The sequence below is a fragment of the Protopterus annectens genome, chromosome 11.part0, assembly GCF_019279795.1.
Source record: "Protopterus annectens isolate FY-2018-M chromosome 11.part0, PAN1.0, whole genome shotgun sequence".
NCBI classification, from domain to species: domain Eukaryota; kingdom Metazoa; phylum Chordata; order Ceratodontiformes; family Protopteridae; genus Protopterus; species Protopterus annectens.
Genome location: NC_056745.1, coordinates 419670574 through 419688836, shown reverse-complemented (window position 1 = coordinate 419688836; position 18263 = coordinate 419670574).

The following is an 18263-nucleotide window of genomic DNA, read 5'->3' as shown; positions in this document are numbered from 1 at the left end:
AACTTCGCATGTATTGAAATACTTTTCAGCCACTAAGAATTGCTCTTGCATAATTTAACAGCTGAACCCTTGTTCTTTCGTATCATACCTCTCCTTCATAACTTCTCCGGGTCTATACCCTTCTTCTTAAAAATCCTCTGAGTAATTATCCTTGCCCTACCCCGTTTCCCTTATATATGCTATTCTTCGCAGTGTACTTACTACATTCTAGCCATGTAGCTTTCTTTCCTTAGACAGTTTACTTCTGTTGTTTTCTTTGCCTGTTGTCATATAACAACTTTATTGTACAAATGTATTATTACTTTTCTTTCTGCCGTTCACTGGTTATTCTTCTTCATTCATAACTATTTCTGCACTTATTACCTATAAGCCTGTTCTCTACATTTTTATTTACTTCATGTTTTTGTATGCTGAAAATAAAGTTGTCCTTCCTAAGCTACATAATTTGTGTAAATGGTAGACAGTTAGAAATGTTTTATACTTTGTATGTTTTGTCTGTTAAGCTATCTTACAATTCAACCTGACTCCACTGAAAAAGGGGCCAAAAGGCAATTAGGGCCATCCTTGGTAACAAAATGGAAAAAAGCAAATACCTGTTTTTGGAATGAAGTAACTTACTTCATGTTTATGTTTGAACTCCTTTTGTTCAGTATTAGTAAAGTTTTATTTGGTCTGCCTAGTTTGTGTGTATGTGTGTGTGTGTGTGTGTGTGTGTGTGTGTGTGTGTGTGTGTGTGTGTGTGTGGCTCTGTGTTTGCATGTGTACATATAAACATGGTTTTGTAAATTATAAATCTTAATAAGTAAATAATTTTCATATGTAAATGAAATTTAGAAAAAAGATAAGGCATGAAATTTTGAAAGGGTTACAATTAAATTGCAGGGGGTGGCTCGTATGGCTTAGTGCAAATGACAGAGTTCCAGCAATGATTCAGAAAATTGGACGACCGACTTGAGCATGCAGCTTATAACTCTATAACTCAGTACAAACTGTTTATGCTGAACAACTCCCAGTGATGCAGTGTGTGATATAGAGCAATCATCAGGCACCAATAAACAGTATATTGAGCAGCCCTTCCACTCACCACTGCATGCTGAGATTTCTGGTAAATAAATACAGGTTTATGAACCCATTTACCAACTTTAATAGTAACAATTGTGAACTGTTGATGTACCCAACCTGTGTACCTCCACTGACTATTTCTGTTCCTGCTTTGCTTGGTAAATTATATGAATTTAAACATGCTTACTTTGTCACAAGCTTAGCAGCAAACAAAATCCCCAGCCTAATCACAGTACTACATCAGGATGCTGGAGCAATGGGCTACTTACGAAAGGGCAGCTATATAAAGCTGTCCCATGGTTTAATGCAGTATATTTAAGCATCCAGTTAATTCATGAGAGCTCCATTCTGATCCTTCTTTCTAAATTCCTTCCTGACTCAGTGCTGTAAATGCTGAGCTGCATGTTGTACTTTCAGAATCATTCCCAATATCCATAGATTAAGACTATCGGTTCTACATTCCATATGGAATGTCAGTAGTTATCAGCATGACTGCAGTCACTTCTGAAAAAGGGATTATGGAGCCTGCTGGATCTACCCATTGATGTGCGGAATAATTATACCCCCCCCGATCGGAATTCAGCTGTGATGAACCATTACTAAGCTCCAGGGCATGTAGCAAGTGTCTATGTTGTTAGTATTGTAATGGTGATGCAATTGTTTATCTAGTATTTATGCCAAACCTGTGTGTGTGTGTGTGTGTGTGTGTGTGTGTGTGTGTGTGTGTGTGTGTGTGTGTGTGTGTGTGTGTGTGCGCTTTTAAATATCTGCACCAGAGTGTCTATCTTTTTGGATGAAGTGGAAGCAAAACACCACAAATATGGGCGTCATGGTCATACTGCATATCCTTGCACTATGAAAGTTTTCTTAGCTGTATCTTAAAGTTTCAAACCTAGAATACATTTAGCTTTTAAAACAAGTTTATCCTTCAGTATGAGGCTATGGTTCCTCAGAGGTGAAATATATAAGCTTAGGGGTTTAAGGGTGAAGTCACCCACAACAGACTTGCAATGTACTTGTCCTGCTAAAACATAAAATCAGAAGACACTTTTAAGATTTAAACTTCAAGATACATCTTATTAAGCTTTCTTTGTTGTGTGTTTGTTATTATGTAGGCCTGAACAAAGTTGTGTGCATGTACACATATGCAGATGTGTGCCTGTTTGCCTCTTTGCATATGTGTGCCTGTTTATCTCTTTGCATGTTAAGTGTGAAAGCAAAAACATCAGGTCATTTCTTAAGCAGGAAATAAAGCTATGAAAATATACCTTGGTTGATAATTAGACAACAGAAACTGAGACTTAAACCTGGAATCATTATAAGATATTGTTTAATGACGATACATCTCAATAATAAACAAACTTAAGTATAGGTCTTCATGATGTGGTTGTTATTCAGTCTCCATTATTTTCTGCCTCTGCTTATTCCTTAGGGCTCAGGCTAAGGTGCCAGTGTTTTAGTGGAAGTATGTACGAGTCATGTATCAGAGTGTGGAACTCAAGTTGAGTAAAGCTGACATCTGCTTGAGTACACAGGGCTTATGGGGCCCTGGCTATCCGACTCTTTCTACATTAATTTACCACTACACTTGATGGAACATGAAGTGGCAGAGAGAGTTCATAAGGAGGTTTCTTTCTGAAAAAACTCTTAGAAATTGGCTAACGATTTAATCATATATGTAACATAAAGCAAAAATAATACAAATAACTGGTAAAGACAGCAACAGTCTAAGCTCTCTGGAAAATTTATTTATAGGCCAGACTGAAAATGGCTAGGCACTTTTAATTCGTCATTTCACCTTGTCCTCTTTCTCTTTACAAAGCTTCATAATAGAAGGGGGGAATGATACTGAGTTAATATTTTAATTGTAATACTCTGTTCCCAGTGATTGCTATTTAACATGCACCCTGCATTTTTATTTTTAATACCAAACCTAGGTGAGGCAAAAACTAATATTAAAAAGTAATTGTAGAATTAGTTATTAAAAAAGAAGAAGAAAAAAGCAAATTAATTCTTTATTTAAGTTTCCTGTTCTTTATTACCTCCATAAGGGATACAGGCAGTATACCAGGTGTATTCTGGCCTGTAACTACTGTCTCTAATTCTTACATTTGTTTATTTGCAAGAAAGCTGTAGTCAATACTGTGCAGAACTTGATGAGTGTTATACTGGAAACCCCAAGGTACTCTCCCATTTCCTGAAAGTATGTACAGTGTGTAATTTCTGGGATAGGGTTTTAGGGCTGCAATCTTTAAACCCACATTGTCTGTTGTTACTGGTTTAGTAAGTATATTATCTAATGTATTAATTCATTTTCATCTCGTTACATGAACATTTATTTCCAGTAAATATAGTTTATACCACTGATGATCTGTTCACTGAAACCTGATTAATCAGACCAAGGCCATTGAAGAGGATCAAAATCTTGGCCTTGGATTAAGTGGGGCAAATTCTGCACATACCCCATTCAGGGGTTGAGTCTTGCAGTCTGTTACCTATTATAATCTGCTTTGAGGTTGCATTACCTCAGATAAGTCAAGAAAAGTCCCATTTGGTGAAGCAGCTCCAATGAAGTCTGGAAAGAATGAATTAAAGATCTCTCCAGTAGGAAATTGTATCCATTTTGAAATGAATAAAAAGAGACATTACAATGAAAAGAAACAAGAAACACATAGAAATAATAATAATAATAATAATAATAATACTTCTTACTTATTTGGACACACTTCCATTACATTGGTAGACTCTGAATACTGGTCAGCTTTTTGTGCTGTTCTGCAAAATAGAAAATAATACAAAATGTGGGGTGGTGACTGCTGTCACTGCTTCTCTACTCAGTTAATTATTTTATTGCTGACAAAACTGTTTTCCTGAATGATGTAAGTGCAATTGGTCAATGATCTAAAGGATTTATCTGCTTGGCAGTTATTTATTAATTCATTTTGTTGCATAGCCAGGAAGGTGGATTGATATAAACAGACCCTTTTCAGCCAATGCCAGGGCTACAGTGGTACAAATAAGCAATACCATATACAAAGTGCTTATAATAAAACAAGATATTAAGACAAAACTGGTTAGGTGACAGAAGAAGAATAACATGCAATAGACACATGATAATCTTAAACACTAGACTATTAGGGAAACAAACAGCAAGATTAAAGATTGAAGATTACAGAATGCAGTATCATAAGCAATACATTATTGCATAAATAGTGTGCAGTGATTACTTTATTGTAGTAAATCCAGGGAAACTGTAATACTGTTCAGTATGCAACAATGATATTGGCTGTAGCTGCTAAGGTAGGAAGTGGTGAAGCATCTGGGATATAAGGTGTAGCTGCTAAGACAGAAAGGAGTGATGGCCATATTTACAACTAATTAGTGGAATAACTAAAATAAAATCACAACAAGAAATGGTGAAAACAAATTTAGCATTGCACTTCATTTATTGTTGGGCAGAAGAACTCACTTCCATTACATGGTGTGACACGCAGCTGAATATCTGTGAAAATATGACTATACACAGGAATAATTGGTATTTTTGTCTGACTCTACAATTTTACCTTGTCCACCCATTCATCCCCTACATTGCCTTAATTAAGTACTCCGAACACACCTCCCTCATATAATCATTCCAGTCTGCAGTCGTATTTTCGCAGATATTCAGATGCCTGTCACACCATGTCATGAAAGTGAGTTCTTCTGCCCAATGAAGCACAACTCTTTTACACATGGTATTCGGGAACCATAAAACCAGTTCGCAACATGGATGCTTTTCCTTTTTTTTTTTTTTACAAGTTTTAACATTACATCTTCAAATGCTTTCATCACCAACATATAACTGCATATTTTGGCCATTTTTGCACACTCTATAATGGGGTAAAATTCCTTTCCCCTGAAAAAATTCCACTGTATCTTTCTCAGTTGTTGGTAAAGTAAATATTGTCAACATATATCACAAACAGCTTTTTCAACACAAGCCCGAAAGGGCTAATAAAATTGAAGTAACGGTTACAAACACGTTCTCCATGACAGTTGCTTTGGCAACCACATTTTGCGATTAATTGCCCTGTTTACTCTTTACTTAACTATATCGCCAAGAACACTATCACTGGCCACTATAATAAGGAAGCACCAGAAGTAATATTGGTTTAAATTTTGAAGGCTAAATGGTGTCACTATTTTGGACAATTATGGGAAGAGGTAAGGTGAAGGAGATGGGAAGAGTGACATCCGAGCTGAAACTATAAATCTGAGGTATGCTGACTGGTAGACAGGTCATAGAAGTATGGTATGGTGGTGTTCCATTTTGGGAGCAAGTATAATAAAACTGCAAACTTGCTCACTAATATCTGAAGGGCATGGCGATTCTTTTCAGAGAAATAAGCCCAAAGAAGGAAAACAGTATTCAGTCAGTGGCATTAAAACCCCTTTAACAATAGCAGCTCTAATTTACAGGCTTATCTGATAGAAGAGCATGTACAATATTGCTAGCTGGCTAGAACTCTTTTTAAGCCAAGAGACATGGTAGTATTATGTTAGATGGCTAGCCAACCAAATATTCAAGTATGTGAATATTTGTATACTGTAAATGGTAACATCAGTCGAAATTAGAATATACCAGCGGTTAGGAATATAGCTTACCAAACAGGATTTGTCTTTAGCTTATCAGTTGTTTAGACTGAAGTTGATTTTTAGTATATATTAGGTCTTAACAGAGTCGCTCTTAAATTGTTGCCCTTGCTTTTATTGTTTGTAATTGTTATGTTATCGGCATACATGATTATTTGTAGAGGGTATGTGTATCATGGAATTAGTAAAGACTGAGAAGAACCCAAAAGAACACCAGACTTGACTTTTGTGAAGTCAGTGAGTGTCAACAGTTCTGAATTGTAGGTTGTGGTGTGAAAGATAATTAATAAACTAAAGGCATATTTCTTGAGCAAGGTTTACTGAATGGAAAGTTTAAACAGTGGATGATTATGCAGGTCAAACCTTTTGGCAAAATAAATGAAAATTTCAACTGTTACCATCCTTCCTACCTTTTAGAAGATGATCATTCCAAAGAGAGATGGCTGTCATGACAATGTGACTACATCTGAAGCCATGCTTAATCAGGCTTGATATGCCATGTTTGTTAGTTATTTGAAGGTAAACATCTTTTTCATCTGACCTGAACAATATTGGAAGAAATAAGGTACATCCTTATTATAGCAGCCCTGGCGATAGCAGCCTTGGGCGATGCAGTTCAGGGATTACATATGTTATGTATGGTATGCATATTGTTTTATGCATGTATTTACAACTAATTAGTGGAATAACTAAAATAAAATCACAACAAGAAATGGTGAAAACAAATTTAGCATTGCACTTCATTTATTGTTGGGCAGAAGAACTCACTTCCATTACATGGTGTGACACGCAGCTGAATATCTGTGAAAATATGACTATAGACAGGAATAATTGGTACTTTTGTCTGCCTCTACAATTTTACCTTGTCCACCCATTCGTCCTCTACGTTGTCTTCATTAAGTACTCCGAAAACACCTCCCTCATATAATTATTCCAGTCTGCAGTCGTATTTTCGCAGATATTTAGCTGCCTGTCACAGCATGTAATGAAACTTGAGTTCTTCTACCCAACAATAAATGAAGCACAACTCTGTTACACATAGTATTTGGGAACCATAAAACAAGTTCCCAACATGGATCCTTTTCTTTTTTTTTTTTTGCAAGTTTTGACATTACATCTCCAAATGCTTTCATCACCAACATATAACTGCATATTGTGGTCATTTTTGCACACTCTATGATGGGATAAAATTCCTTTCTCCTGAAAAAGTTCCACTGTATCTTTCTCAGTCGTTGGTAAAGTAAATATTGTCAAAATATTTCATGAACAGCTTTTTCACCACAAGCACAAAAGGGCTAATAAAATTGAAGTAACGGTTACAAACATGTTCTCCATGACAGTTGCTTTGGCAACCACATTTTGAGATTAATTACCCTGTTTACTCTTTACCTAACTATATCACCAAGGCCACAATCACTGGGCCACTATAATAAGGAAGTACCAGAAGTAATATTGGTTTAAATTTTGAAGGCTGAATGGTGTCACTATTTTGGACAATTATGGGAAGAGGTAAGGTGAAGGAGATGGGAAGAGTGACATCTGAGCTGAAACTATAAATCTGAGGTATGCTGACTTTGTTGGCTATAGCGGTATTTGTCAATATGTGCACACAGTTATCACATGGAAGACAGCTGGTGAAAATCAAGGAACTAGAAAGAACAGAACTAAGTTAAGATGGTATAGAAAAACAAATGTTGCCATAGGCTGTGCACTTCTAGAGCAGAGTAGAACATACTAGTCAGAGCAATCAGTTACTATAAACAGTAAAAAAAATGGTTAGCACAATGCCTTGTTTTCAGTTAAAAGAAAGTTCAACTTCCACAGATGCACAAACTCAGCATACTTCAAGACATTAAATCTGTCAGGTTTTACCTCAATCTGATATAATACAAAATAATTTAGTCAGTTTAGGACAATGTTTGAGACCTCTAAGGAATAAGTTAACTATACTTTCCTAAGTTTCCACTTAAGATGCAGACTAATGCCAAAATTACCTTGCAAAAGGTTATAAGCATGCAGCTGGGTAAGAGACCAACTCATAACCAGATTGTAACTAGAACAATAAGTCTGTGCCCAGGAGTTCTAATTTGGAACCAGTTATACAACAAGAAGCAGTCAAACTGCTGTTATATCCCTTTAGAAAGTGGCAAGCAAAACAAGAAGTTTGTCTCTTCAGTAGTAACATTAGCACATATTCAAGTCTTGTAACAAAGGGTCACAGTACTGTTCTCACAAGCAGTCCTTTATTGTACTCATATGGATTGGTTGGTAGTAAATCAGTGCCACAAATGTATTTCAGTTTTGTGAAAAAGAGCAGCTACTATTTTGCCTTGCTTCAAGATTTGCTGTTTTGCTCACTATACTTGACAGCTTCTCTTTTTGAATTTTACCTAACTGCATTAGCCACAATGATGTCATTGACACTGTGAGCTATCAGCAGAGTTGACATTTATCAGTTAACCGAGTGGAGCTCCGAACTTAACTGCTTTGGAAAACTGCAAGTTTAGGGCAGAATGTAGGAGAACCATGCTGCTGAGTACTATCTTTACATGACATCAGCATCTGCTAGGCAGCACTTGTAATTTTATACATGTGCAAGTAAACCCAATAACCTATGGAACTGAGAGAACTAACAGAATATGGTGGGAAAGTGCTGGTGTCAGAAATATGCAAGTAGGTTAAACAGTTAAAAATGTGAATTCTGATCATGATATATTACAAACATTCAAATGTTGGAGGTGTGATCAGGAAAAAAGAGGTAACTGGGAACATATGTTTTGGGAGTATAATGAGTTAATTATCTGTGAACTGAGGGGTAGAGCTAAGAATTAAACCTTCTATTTAAGGGGTAAAGTAAAACATTTCAAAGCTTTACTGGAAAAGCTCACCCAGACTCTGCCACAGCTTACTGTGAGGGAAAGGTTAGTTTGCTTTTGATTTCTTGTACTTTGTATTACTTTATTGCCTTTTATATTTAATATACTGTGATTTTTTTCTTTACACTGTGTTTTACTTGTATTCTGCTTTAAATTGCATATTAAAACTTGTAAAGAGACCACAGCTCTGCCTCTTGTGAGTCACACAGAATTTATTTTTCCCACCCTCTCAGCCTGTAACTGTTGCATTCTTAAACATCCCTGTCTTTCTGGTTGCCTTCCTCTTATGGTAATTTGACCATATATCTCCTTCCCTCTCTCCTTTCACTGGCTGCTGTGAGTAAGCACAAAATTATCCTTTTGTGAAATCACTACCCTTCAACTATTTAAATTTATTGGCCATCCCACTTTATTCCATAGTACCAGAATACAAAAATGCCCATCCCCTTTCAATTTATCTTACTCTCTTAAAAATAGTGGCCGTCCACTTAGACAGCTAAAACTTAAGTTACCCACTTTTGTATCTAACTGCTCAGTGCACACTGCAGTGATAAGAATAAATAATTTGCTTCATCTTATCCTTAAACATTTGTTGCAAGACCATCAGTTATTGGAGAGCCCACATTCTGCCTCAGTACTCATCTTGGTATTAGTACTTCTGTTTTATCCTGGTGAGAGAAGGAGTACAGGGACAATATTTCCTGGAGACTGCTGATCACCAGAAAGCCTACTAACTGCTTTATAGGTGACAACTTGGCATCTGTGCTTATAGTCTGGTCCTGGAGAGTGAAGGAGGAGAGTGCATTGATTCTTGACTGTTTCTGGTTGGAGAGTGAGTGCCTGTACTTAATGTTCTTGATTGGTCTGGTTGCTATTCAAAGCATCTAGCAGAAAAAGGCTACAGGCCTACAGACCCTTGCATCATCTGGGACAAGACTGTTGATCACCAAACAGGCTGTGGACTGCTTCTCTTCTTGGGATTGGTGCTAACATTTTGCTTCTGGTGAGAGAAGAAGCAAAGGAGCCTTGTATCCCAACAGAGTGAAGCTGTGGTGCGACCAGCATTAGTAGTAGCCAGGCAGTAGCCATTCATGCATCTCCCCTCTTTTCATCATTCTTGACAAGCTAATTCTTTGTTTTCAGTAAGTACTTCTTGATTTCTTTCTAACTTCAGAATATCTGCCTAAATACTTCATCCTTAAACTTTCAGGGTCTATGTATTAGTTTCCCCTCAAGTGTTTGGCAGTCCTGTGTACAGATACCTTGAGTGAAATTTTCCTGTAAAAGCACAAATTATACCTAGTTGCACACAGAACAACTAGTTTGCAGTGACAAACACTGTCCACGTAGTTGCAAACTGAATACTCCTGGCAGTGATTGATATTGTCACGCCAACTGTATAATCAATAAAAAAGAGTCTGTTGCCAAGGATATGAACCTTCCTACTGTCTCTGTTATTGGCTTGGTGGATATGGGCATCTGGAGGCAATGTAGAAATTGCCTCATGTTTACTGACAATCAGTTAATTCTGAAACAAACTGATATGGTATGTGAGAGATGTATTTACACAATGTCACTGGAGGCAAAGCTCTCACATGAAAGTACTCCTAATGTCAATAACATTGTCAGTAGTACACACACTGCACCCATCACGCACAATTCAAAGCAGACATATTGACGCGCATATGCTGAGGCACTTACATGTAACCTTCCTTAACCACAAAGACCTCCTAGATGAAGTCCACATAACAAATACCCTCAGCAGCCCCAAATGTGCTCTTTCAAAACAACATCCACATCAACACATAGAGCTACATCTCATGGAGTCTCTACCTCTAAGCCCATAAGGCAAGCCACCACATAATACAACATTCTAGTCATTGGAGACTCCATCGTGAGACACACTGATGTCCATGTTCAAATCACCATAGGTAAAATCCAATATCACTTCCTTGCAAGCTGTAGGTCCACCTCTGTGACTCAGGAAACCTATAACATGTATTTAAGCTTATTAGAAACACTAACCATCCAACCCAATACCATATTCATGGGTGACTTTAATTACCCCACTATTAACAGGGAATCCTATATGACATCAAATGTACATGCACAGAGATTCCTGGATTTTGTAAATGAAAACTCCCTGGAACAGATATTCAATACACCAACCAGGGGTGCACCCATACTGGATCTGGTCCTCACTAATATGGGAGACTGCTGCACACCCCCTACTGTAATGCCTTTCCCAGTAAGGTCACACCACAAAATGGTCTCCTTTGAAGTAAAAATAAAATGTGGACCCCCAGCTAAACCTGGAATATTTAGGAACTATTCTAAGGCTACCCCCTGCTATAAAGTGAGAACCTGGCAAAATTTCAACCCCCATAAACCTTCAGAACACTGCTGCCTATGCAGAACTGTTCACAGACACCCTGTACAAGCATGTTAATACCTGCATAGAGGCAGCTGTACCCACCAGGTAGAAGTACAGAACTAACTCAAAAAATAAGCCACCTTGGTGGAATCACAAAATCAATAGTCTGTTTAATAGGAGGAATAAAATCATGGCAAAAATTAGGAGGTGCAGCACCAAGCAGGATAGAAGTACTCTCATCAAATTAAACAAACAACTCAGAGGACAAGTAAAGTTTGCCAAAGACAAACTTGAGGTAAGTTTGGACTCCCAGTCCAAGGACAACCACAAAGCATTCTCTAGCTATGTCCACACCCTCAAAGCCAATACAAAATTCTCTGCAGATTGTAAGTGCAGTGACTTATATTGAGCCAGAAGAGATAGCAAACCTCATTGCTGATAAATTCAGCTCCAACTTTACCCCTCTCTCCCCCTCAACCTTCCCTCAGGAAATATCATCAAATGTAACTCCCCCTACTATCACTAGGGAACAGATCCTTAATGCTCTCTCTAAGACCAAGAACACTGCATCAATGGGCCCTGACAATATCGCAGAATGCCTCCTAAATGGCATGAAACAAGACATTTCACAGCCTCTGGAATTACTGTTTAATTGTAGCCTTCAAACAGGATTCATGCCTCATGAATGGAGAAAGGCAACTGCTATCCCTTTGCACAAAGGTGGGCCATCTACAGACCCATAAGCCTCAACAGAAAGAATTATAATGGAGATGATCAGTAGAGATATAGTAAACCTCCAAACACTGGACCCAACCCAGTTTGCTTTCGTCAAGGGCAGATCAAGCCTACTCAACCTGGTGGACTTCTTTGAGAAGGTCACCAAAGCAATGGATGAGAGCAGAATCATTCACACTGTCTACTTTGACCTGGCCAAGGCATTTGGCACAATACCCCACTCAGGCATTGTTGACAGACTGAAGAGGTTAGGTACAAGCCCGTATGTCACCTGGTGGATAGCCAACTGGCTCATAGACAGGACCCAGGAAGTTAGAATTGGAGAGTCCACCTGTACAAAGAGGCCAGTCACAAGTGGAGTCCCTCAGGGATCAGTCCTTGGACTGCTCCTTTTTTGGCATTAACTTCTCAGAAGTCCAGGCCAGTGTCAGTGGTCTCTGGCTGATTATATTTGCAGATGATTGCAAATTAGGAGCTGTCATTGAATCTCACACTGACACAAATGTTCTTCAGGAAGGAGTGACACAGACAAACAACTGGTGTCAGAGCCATGGACTAAAACTAAATGCCACAAAATGCATAATAGTATCCTTTGGGAAGTCATCTATCCCTGGTAACTATCATATTGACAATACACCCCTTCGAGTTGACCCAGTAGTCGGGGACTTAGGGACACACATACATAGTAATCTAGTCTTTGACCATGACATGTCTACAGTGGTGAGAAAATCATTCTATGTTGCTCAACTTATAAACAAAGGTATGGCGTCTATGTCCAAGAAAATCATTGTTCCACTGTATTCGGCATTCATCAGACCTATCATTGCGTACAATGCCCCCTTTGTTATGTACCTAAACAGGCGTATCCAACAATTGGAATGTCCACAGAGGTTCCTTACTAAAAGAATACACGGCATAAGTAAAATGTCCTCTGTAGACCACCTCAAGGCCCTATCCCTGTATTCTGTCTCCTACATGCTTTTGAGGGGAGATCTATGCCTGGCATACAGGGCATTGTCAGACCCCACTCTAATGGGCCTCCTGCATATCCACAAAACAAACAGCACAAGAATTACCCATTCTAAAGACTTAAACCTTGCCTGTGATATAAATAGAACCTGCTGGAGAGACAGGTATGTATTCCAGAGACTACCTCATCTAAGGAACAGGCTCCCCACCCATGTGAAGCAGAGCTCCTCCCTAACCCAATTCAAGTGCAACATGGACAACTGGATGGGAAACGGGAAATTCCTCCCTGGTTTGGTACCTATGTCTCTAATGGACACAGGTAACCTGTAAATGTTTCATCTCCTAAGCCCATGATTACACTTATCAAGGGTATCAGAACTTGTCACATAGTTGGGATGCATAGCTAGGCTTAAAAACCCCTTGTGGTCGTTAGCCTAGTAAACACCTATGAATCTGTGAACCCTGCAGAGTACTTTTTTGGAAATATTGGATGAGCAAATGGCTGTAGTTTAGGAAAAAATTATTTTGAGCTGGGACCCAGGATCACAGGATCTAAATTACCTAGATATAGTAAGGCCTTGCTAAGTTTAATTCTTTTGGCTGCCAAAAGAGCAATTACTAAAAAATGTAAATCAGAGTCTAAGCCAACTGTATTCAAAATATTTCATGTTATAAAACAGATAAAAAAAAACTGGAAAAAAGATCTTTAGAAAATGAATTAGCAAATGACATAGAAATAAATGGGAATTAAGGGAATGATACATGCAGGAATTGATCGATTTATGTCATGTTGGATTGCTGAGTTGTTGAGAACACGTTAACATGGTTTGTTTTCTTTTATATGAAGATTTGTTTTTACTGTGTCTTAAGTGATAACTCAATAAAGGTGTTAATAATTGTATTTTTTGGGTTCATGTTGTTGTTGTTGTTTGTCTTTTGGCTTTTCCCGGTTAGGGGTTGCCACAGCGGAACTCCGGTCTGCTAATGATTGGCAGTAGATTTTCACGAACGCCAAGGTGCCAGCTCAACGTCCAACCTTCAATGAAGGCACGCCCATTTACGCATGTCTTTCGAACGCTCACCCAACCGCAGGGAGGACATGCAGACTCCACACAGAAGGCACTCCCTGCACTCCAGCTGAGAATCGAACAGGAGAACCTCTTGCTGTGAGGCAACAACACTACCGCTGCACCACCGCGGATTATTTTTTTTTGGGTTCATAATAATTCCAAATATATTGTACAGTATAGAGTATGACAAATAACTACTCTCTGTAGCATATTGAATGTAGAAAATATTGTGTAGAAAGGACAGGTCCATAGTGAGTTTGCTATTCAGTAACACTATATTTGATGACAGATTATATATGTATTCTTTTTCAGTTTAGTAATCTTTGAAGTCAAAGAAAACTGAACTTACTATATTGAAAATAACAAAGGAATTATTTTTTTAAAGAAATATAACTTGTTAATATTTTTGTTAATAGTCCAATTGATTTATCTGTTACCACAGAAACTGCAGGTTTTAGGGCTGTCTCTATAAATAGGAGTACTATTCCTTAAAGAGCTCTCCCATTTCATAAACCACAAGTTTCTTGTATATAACAACCAACAAGGGATTGGACATAAGTAGCACAGGGAGAAGCTAGAAATATTAAGGATATGATCTAAGTAAAAAAAAAAAACTAAACATGACTGGTATACAGCAATGGATGAAGTGAAGCAAATAATGCATGACTGAGCTGCTGTTGCAACCCATGTTATTATAATTAGTATTTTCAACAGCATAGCAATTTCTTTTAAGAATTGTTTGCATGGTTTTAAAATATGTTTGGTCTTACAGAGAGAAGTGTTTCCTTAAATGCAAGTGTGTCTAGTCCATTGGCATTTACATATTGCTCTGTGAACAGCACTTCTGTGTTTTTCATTTTGTCTGTAAAAATGTTAGATATATTAAACACTTTATATTGCCATTATGTGTGGCATGTTTCTTCTAGCTGCAATCATTGCCCTATCTAAAACTGACTTCCTGTACCTTCCAGTTCATCTCTAATTGCACTGAACTGAATGGGATCATATGTGGTGCTTCTGCAGTTCATCCTAGTAATTTCCTTTGAAGGCCGTAGTATAACATGCAAGTGCTAACATGGCTCACTTTTAGAAAATCTGTGTACGTCAGCATTCCTCGTGCACTGGATTAGTTTATTGTATGCTGTCTTTATATACTTCTGTTTTTTCTTCAACAGTTTGTAAAATATGTAAGAAGAGTTCCACTTTCTTGGTATATGGTTAAGCATATTATGATCCTCTAAATGATCTTCTAGTTTGATGCAAAACATGCTGATATGAAAAAAAAAGACTGAAGTGTATGCATACATACCACTTTCCTTATTCTTGAGCTGGATTATAGCCAACAAAATTCTATACTTACATACAAACTCTCATATAGTCGCCCCTCTACCCATCCTACCTCACAATTAAAATAGGTATATCTCTCGTCTTTTGTGCCTACATTAATTACAAATGCTGTTTTAAAATGAGCAAGGTAAGCCTATCTAGAAGTTATTGTACATTACACACATTAGATTGCTATAGATATATTTTAACCTCAATAAGCCATAAAGATTCTGAGAGATACCAAAGAATTGCACTCTGCTGAGAGGAAGAATATTCCAAGCTACCTCATTCCTCTTGAAAGATTTTTAGAATTCTTTCCTATACAGTAAATAACTGCATGCAGGCAATTTGCAGTAAATCTAATATGGGGCAAAAACATCAAGCATTGTACTTTTTGTACTTCTGTCATGGCCGGCAATGATGATATGTGCAGAAAAAATAACATTTTTTTTTTTCTTTTTTCATCTTAAGATATGCAATTTAGGTTGTATATGTGTATGGACTGTACTTGGAGAGAGTATTGGGATTGCCAGTGATACAACAGGCAGAAAACAATGGTCTTGTGTGGTGGGTTGCATGGTAGCCTACCCATATGATAGTGTTCAAAGGAATATCCCCTCCTGTTATCTTTTAAATCACGTCTCTCGTTAAAGTTTATTATATCGTAATACTTCCCCCTCTATCAGTTCCTCCTTCTTTTCTTCTGTTAGTATTCTTTTGTTTTTCTTATAAACCTTACACATTATAGTACAGCACCAGACTTCAATAACACAACGCATTTTTACTCTCCTCAAGGTACTTTTGTGTGAGTGGGCTTGCCATTTTCACTACTACAGAAAACACCCTAACATATAATTGCTGCTTGGCCTGGAGCCAGATTTTACTCAATTTTCAGTACAGATGTTGTTACTGACACTTCCGTGGACCATGTAAGAGCCAGTCTGGTGAGGGGGGAGGGTATGTTGGTGGCGCAACCATTTCAAATGCAGTGATTATATTGCATTCCTTCTAGCCACTCAGGAAAAACAATCGATTAACAGTATAATCTTTTCGAGATTCTAGATTAGAATTCCCATATGGAAGTGCTAAAGGTGATTTCCTGTCAGCCTTCTAAACTATGAAACTTAGAGTGGGAGTCACAGAGCTGTCAGTCCAAGTTGCACCACTCCCAGTGTAATGGGTAGAAGCTACGCCTGTTAAATTTCTAGATATGGATATATAGAATGTTCTTTAACACATTCAGCTTGTAAAATATTTTTGGATGTGAAAAAGGTTGGGATATATGCCACAAAGTGTGAGAGTACTTCTATACAAATTCTACAATTATACGGAAAGTCTGACCATATCATTTTCCACTTCAGAATTCATAAAGGGGCATATGCAGATTGTTCCATTAATATGAAGAGCATTGACTTGTAGAATGTATTATATCGTTAGACAGTTTGTAAAGCTAGAGCAGGGAACACTGCAACAAAAATATACAAGTACTGTCCTGAACTTGGTTATCCACTGGCTTTCTTCTTCCTGCTTGACAGAATACGTACAAAGCTTTTGAAAAGAGTGAGAACCTGTATGCCCACCAAATGGATGTAATGAGGCCTCCAAAAGGAAGCCCTAATATGATGCCCTTATAAATGTGAGAGCCAGTAACTGGCATAACCTTTAACACTTCTCTGGCCAGGAATATTTTGATAACCAAATGAATCCTTGATGCTTTGATTGAAGGAGAAAAAGGAGTAGAAGAACCTCGAATGCTCTGGGCATATGTTTCTATTTTTAGGTAATCAGAGGGGATCAATATGCTTCATATCCTTATAGCATGAAATATTGGAAGATAAGAACAACTCCTGAAGTCAGAGTGCTAAACTGACAGTTGTTAATCCTTGGCAAATGCTTTTCCTGATGTTTAATGACTATCAGGCATAAGCACTATGGCTTCCTCATGTTAAATTCCTGGAGTGGACTAAACCTGTATGCATATTACAATCTTTACTTTAATGAGAGTTTGCTCTGCAGTTTATATTTCACAGCTGTTGTCTGGCGCTGGCTGACTCAGTGGGGGCTCAGTAAGCAGCACTTTTGCAAAGTGAAAACAATGTATCACTAACTTCAACCTTTACTTGTTTGACACCTGCTGTCCAATATTTATTCTGTATTTGAAATATATTTCCTTTTTTAAAAAAATTCCTATATGAAAAGTATTCCTATTAAGTTACATGTTAGAGACTTCATTTTTCAGTGTTTAACTCTAGCACTGGTTTCTATTAATATTTTGCATGTGTTGCATTAGGTTTCTTTATTAAACAAGCATTCATACCCAACAAATGCATTTGGTGAATGAAATAATATTAGTTAAAATCAACAGCTCTAGTTTATGTAAGACTGTTAGGTACATATCTCTGTACAAAACTGCACTATTTTACTTTAATATGTTTAAATAATTTTCTCTAAATTTAAATATTTTTCTATTTTCTATGTATGTAGCTGACTGAGGGATAATATTGGGTCTAGAGTTAATAAGCAAAGGATGTCTAAAAAAAAGGCCATGAACTTTCTGCATGCTTGGGGGTACAGATATGCTAGTTCCTCTTTCAGCAGGCCTGTCAGAAAAACAAAACAAAACACAACAACAAATATATGGATTCACTTTATAATCCTGAAATAGTGAAACATCGAATTTCAGTATTTCAAGAATAGAAAGTCGAATTTAAACAACACCGAAACTCCAAAAATCGCAAAATTTAAAAATCGCGAAGTTCAACACACCACATACCACACTATACAAACACTAAACTGCCCACACTACAAAAAAAAAAAAAACACACACACACACACACGCAAACATAACAATACAATCTAACACCACCACAAATTGAAACTTCAAAACCTTCAAACCACAACATCTCCCAGCTCCAAATTAGGTGAGACAAAAGGAGTTGCAAATAAATGCCAAACTTTATTGGAAACGGTTAAGTGCTTTCTTCTCCTTCAGAAGACTTCATCAGAACAAATTTCATTACAAACCCAGCCCTTAAATACCCTTGCTTAATGATGTCACATGAATCACTTAATTACACCGTAAAAACACACTATATAATTTATCAAAAAATAAGTAAGCAAATAAATAAATAAATGATTGAAACTCACTCATATTGTGTTTAACTAACATTGTAAAACATTTAAAACATTAAAACACATCTCATATTTAATTTAATTGTG